The sequence below is a fragment of the Triticum aestivum genome, chromosome 2D (genome assembly GCF_018294505.1).
Source record: "Triticum aestivum cultivar Chinese Spring chromosome 2D, IWGSC CS RefSeq v2.1, whole genome shotgun sequence".
NCBI classification, from domain to species: domain Eukaryota; kingdom Viridiplantae; phylum Streptophyta; class Magnoliopsida; order Poales; family Poaceae; genus Triticum; species Triticum aestivum.
In genome coordinates this window covers 141,538,558-141,544,557 of record NC_057799.1, presented here as the reverse complement: position 1 = coordinate 141,544,557, position 6,000 = coordinate 141,538,558, and positions in this window count along the sequence as shown.

The following is a 6,000-nucleotide window of genomic DNA, read 5'->3' as shown; positions in this document are numbered from 1 at the left end:
CTCACCGTCCTCCGCATCGTGGCACCGCCTCCTCCGCTGTCCCGCCGGCGCCCGCGACCTCCGCCGCCATCGCCGAACTTTGTCGCCTGCGCCGCCCCTCACCACCACGTCGCCGTCCAACCTCATCATCGCCGGATCCGGGGGCGCCACGCCCGGATCCGCCCATCCCGCTCGCTGGCAAACCTCCCCTCGCCGGACTTCCTCCCGGAGCCGCCGCCGCCCTTGCCCCGATCCAGGCGGGATCGGGAGGACGAGCGTCCGCTCGTGGGCCCCGTCCGGCCCATCCGCGTCAGGCCCAGCGCGCCAGCGAGCCACGGCCTCCTGCCTCGTCCTCTCCATCCTGGGCTGAAGCCCATGGTGAGTCCCGTCCAAATCCCGCCCCGGTCGCATTTTAGCTATCGTGCGCTCACTCGTTTTTTTTCTTCAGAATTTAGCCAAGTCCCAGGAGATTCATAATACGTGTCCATGTTTAATCCATCATAACTTGATGCATGCTGCTCTGATTTGTGCATATAATATATCAAAATGTTTACTATGAGATGCTCTTAATTTTGTTCCACTATGCCCTGCTTGTTTGAGTTCATCTTGATGCCCTAATCATCGTTGCAAGAGTGCTATATGATGTTAACTGCTATCTGTCATCAGAACTTGATGATTTGTCTTTTTCATTGCATTTTGTGTGTGCATCCTATGGGCATGAGCTCTACATGTGTTTTGAACTACATTATGCCATCTTTACAGTGGTGCTAGTCTTGTAGTTTTAGGATCTCTGTGGTGACTAGCACAAGCATGCAAAGTAGCCTCCATGATGTTGCTGATTTCTGTGACTTGGTCATTTCTGCCAAGTCTGAGTCTGTTATGTTGTGATGCCATGTAAACCTGCTGCTACAAGTCATTCTATGAATAATTTTGAGAGGTTCACTAAGGATGTTTTGTTATACATATTATGCTCTATCCATCCATGCCTTTGTTTGCATCTACTGTAGATTGTCTTAATCTTTCTCTACTTTTGCTATAAAATGTTCCTGACAGATTGTTTACATGTTAATCAATTTTGCCATGGTTGTTACTAGTGATCAATGCACCCTATGAATTTGCTATTGCCATGCTTAGCTTCATAATAATGCCTTCTTAATGTTGATTACCTTGCCATGCCATTTATTGATCTGTGGTGAGTGGTTCAAGCTCACCAACATGCCTACTTATCGTTGTTTCTGCCATGTCCTGTTATTTTCACCGTCTTAATCTGTCATATTACTTGCTATATTTACATGGGAGCCATCATATCTTCTGTGCCTTTTTAGCTCATATTCAGTAAGAGACTTTTGTTCTATGCAATTAGTAGATTCATGCCATGCCTTTGTTTGCCATGATATGTTCCTGTAGCATGTTGTTTGCTAGCTCTAAACTTTGCAACCTGATGTTATGTCTGCCATGTCCAGTGATTTCTGCCAAGTCTGTGAATCTGTTATTATTTGCAATCTTGTCATGTCCTTTTGAGCATGTTCTAGTGGTTTCTGGAGATAGCTTAGTGTTCATGTTTTGTAATGCTTTACCTGTACATCATGTCCATGCCTTTTTTTTCATGTTGAGGTGCTGTAGCATATTGTTTTGATGCTTGAAATATGCCTAATTGCTGTTTTGGACAGATTGTTGTTATATCTTGTTTGAAGTGTATGTGTTGCACCGTTGCTCCGTTTTGAGCGTGCTCTATATGAAACTTGCTTAGTTTTGCATGTAATTTCATATTCCCTTGTTGCATCCTTGTTTTGAGGTGTTTGCTTGATGTTTGAATGCATTTTGCATCAATGTCATGTTTAACTTGTTTTGCTCATATCTTCTAGGCTGTAGCTCCGAATCTAATGAACTTTATATGTAACTTGACTAGAATTTCGTGTAGATCATCATGGTGCTTTTTAACTTGCTGTTTAACAACTTGAACATAAAGTTTATTTAGATCTGGACCAATTTTGAAATTTGCATATGAGGACTTACCGGAATTGTTATATGTTGTTTCCGGCCTCATTTAAACTTGCTTTGATGTGTTGTTCCTGTACGCATCATCTCTTGTCATGAGTAGCTTCATGTAGCCTTGTCATGCATCATACTTGGTTGAGCATCATGCCTTGTTCATGTGTGGTGTGTTTACCATGTTATGTGCTTCTTCTCGATAGTTCCCGTTTCGTTGCGATCGTGAGGATTCGTTCGTCTACGCTTGGTTCGTCTTCGTGGTTTCATCTTCTTCATGGACTCGTTCTTCTTCATAGCGGAATTTCAGGCAAGATGACCGTTACCTTGGATCTCATTACTATCATTGCCATGCTAGTTGCTTCGTTCTATCGCTGTGTTGCGCCACCTATCACTTGCTCTTCAAGCCTCCCAAATTGCCATGAACCTCTAACCTTTGTCACCCTTCCTAGCAAACCATTGTTTGTCTATGTTACTACTTTGCTCAGCCCCTCTTATAGTGTTGCTAGTTGCAGGTGAAGATGAAGATTGCTCCATGTTGGTTTATGTTTATGTTGGGATATCACAATATCTCTTATTTAATTAATGCACATATATACTTGGTAAAGGGTGGAAGGCTCGGCCTTATGCCTGGTGTTTTGTTCCACTCTTGCCGCCCTAGTTTCCGTCATGCCGGTGTTATGTTCCTTGATTTTGCGTCCCTTACGCGGTTGGGTGATTTATGGGACCCCCTTGACAGTTCGCTTTGAATAAAACTCTTCCAGCAAGGCCCAACCTTGGTTTTACATGCGCCTCACCTAGCCTTTTTCCCTTGGGAGTCGCGCTCTCGAGGGTCATTTTTTTTAAAACCCTCGGGCCAGTGCTCCTCTGAGTGCTGGTCCAACCTGTCAGTCACCGGTGGCCACCAGGGGCAACTCTGGGCTCGCCTATCGGAAGCTTGGACAATCCGGTGTGCCCCGAGAACAAGATATGTGCAGCTCCTATCGGGATTTGTCGGCACATTCGGGCGGCTTTGCTGGTTTTGTTTTACCATTGTCGAAATGTCTTGTAATCGGGATTCCGAGACTGATCGGGTCTTCCCGGGAGAAGTGAAGGAAATATGCCCTAGAGGCAATAATAAAGTTATTATTTAGTTCCTTATATCATGATAAATGTTTATTATTCATGCTAGAATTGTATTAACCGGAAACATAATACTTGTGTGAATACATAGACAAACAGAGTGTCACTAGTATGCCTCTACTTGACTAGCTCATTGATCAAAGATGGTTAAGTTTCCTAGCCATTGACATGGGTTGTCATTTGATTAACGAGATCACATCATTAGGAGAATGATGTGATTGACTTGACCCATTCCGTTAGCTTAGCACTCAATCGTTTAGTATGTTGCTATTGCTTTCTTCATGACTTATACATGTTCCTATGACTATGAGATTATGCAACTCCCGTTTACCGGAGGAACACTTTGTGTGCTACCAAACGTCACAACGTAACTGGGTGATTATAAAGATGCTCTACAGGTGCTTCCAAAGGTACTTGTTGGGTTGGCGTATTTCGAGATTAGGATTTGTCACTCCGATTGTCGGAGAGGTATCTCTGGGCCCACTCCGTAATGCACATCACTATAAGCCTTGCAAGCATTGTAACTAATGAGTTAGTTGCGGGATGATGTATTACGGAACGAGTAAAGAGACTTGCCGGTAACGAGATTGAACTAGGTATTGAGATACCGACGATCGAATCTCGGGCAAGTAACATACTGATGACAAAGGGAACAACGTATGTTGTTATGTGGTTTGACCGATAAAGATCTTCGTAGAATATGTGGGATCCAATATGAGCATCCAGGTTCCGCTATTGGTTATTGACCGGAGAGGTGTCTCGGTCATGTCTACATAGTTCTCGAACCCGTAGGGTCCGCACGCTTAACGTTACGATGACAGTTATATTATGAGTTTATATGTTTTGATGTACCGAAGAAGTTCGGAGTCCCGGATGAGATCAGGGACTTGACGAGGAGTCTCGAAATGGTCGAGACGTAAATATCGATATATTGGACGACTATATTCGGACATCGGAAAGGTTCCGAGTGATTCGGGTATTTTTCGGAGTACCGGAGAGTTACGGGAATTCGTATTGGGCCTTAATGGGCCATACGAGAAAGGAGAGAAAGGCCCCAAAGGGTGGCCGCACCCCTCCCCATGGACTAGTCCGAATTGGACTAGGGAGGGGGGGCGCCCCCTTCCTTCTTTCTCCTTCTCCCTTCCCTTTTCCTACTCCAACAAGGAAAGGAGGAGTCCTACTCCCGGTGGGAGTAGGACTCCCCCCTATGGCGCGCCTCTCCCCTTGGCCGGCTGCCTCCCCCTTGCTCCTTTATATACGGGGGCAGGGGGGCACCCCAGAGACACAACAATTGATCCTTGAGATCTCTTAGCCGTGTGCGGTGCCCCCTCCACCATATTACACCTCGATAATACCGTTGCGGAGCTTAGGCGAAGCCCTGCGTCGGTGGAACATCATCATCGTCACCACGCCGTCGTGCTGACGAAACTCTCCCTCAACACTCGGCTGGATCGGAGTTCGAGGGACGTCATCGAGCTGAACGTGTGTAGAACTCGGAGGTGCCGTACGTTCGGTACTTGATCGGTCGGATCGTGAAGACGTACGACTACATCAACCGCGTTGTGATAACGCTTCCGCTGTCGGTCTACGAGGGACGTGGACAACACTCTCCCCTCTCGTTGCTATGCATCACCATGATCTTGCGTGTGCGTAGGAATTTTTTTGAAATTACTACGTTCCCCAACAGTGGTATCAGAGCCAGGTGTTATGCGTTGATGTTATATGCACGAGTAGAACACAAGTGAGTTGTGGGCGATATAAGTCATACTGCTTACCAGCATGTCATATTTTGGTTCAGCGGTATTGCGAGATGAAGCGGCCCGGACCGACATTACGCGTACGCTTACGCGAGACTGGTTTCACCGTTGCGAGCACTCGTTGCTTAAAGGTGACTGGCGGGTGTCTGTCTCTCTCACTTTAGTTGAATCGAGTGTGGCTACGCCCGGTCCTTGCGAAGGTTAAAACAGCACCAACTTGACAAACTATCGTTGTGGTTTTGATGCGTAGGTAAGAACGGTTCTTGCTAAGCCCGTAGCAGCCACGTAAAACTTGCAACAACAAAGTAGAGGACGTCTAACTTGTTTTTGCAGGGCATGTTGTGATGTGATATGGTCAAGACATGATGTGATATAATGTGTTGTATGAGATGATCATGTTTTGTAACCGAGTTATCGGCAACTGGCAGGAACCATATGGTTGTCGCTTTATTGTATGAGATGCAATCGCCATGTAATAGTTTTACTTTATCACTAAGCGGTAGCAATAGTCGTAAAAGCAATAAGTTGGCAAGACGACAACGATGCTACAATGGAGATCAAGGTGTCGCGCCGGTGACGATGGTGATCATGACAGTGCTTCGGAGATGGAGATCACAAGCACGGTGCTTCGGAGATGGAGATCACAAGCACAAGATGATGATGGCCATATCATATCACTTATATTGATTGCATGTGATGTTAATCCTTTATGCATCTTATCTTGCTTTGTTTGACGGTAGCATTATAAGATGATCCTTCACTAAATTATCAAAGTATAAGTGTTCTCCCTGAGTATGCACCGTTGCGAAAGTTCTTCGTGCTGAGACACCACGTGATGATCGGGTGTGATAGGCTCTACGTTCAAATACAACGGGTGCAAAACAGTTGCACACGCGGAATACTCTGGTTAAACTTGACGAGCCTAGCATATAACAGATATAGCCTCGGAACACGGAGACCGAAAGGTCGAGCGTGAATCATATAGTAGATATGATCAACATAGTGATGTTCACCATTGAAACTACTCCATCTCACGTGATGATCGGACATGGTTTAGTTGATATGGATCACGTGATCACTTAGAGGATTAGAGGGATGTCTATCTAAGTGGGAGTTCTTAAGTAATATGATTAATTGAACTTGAATTTATCAT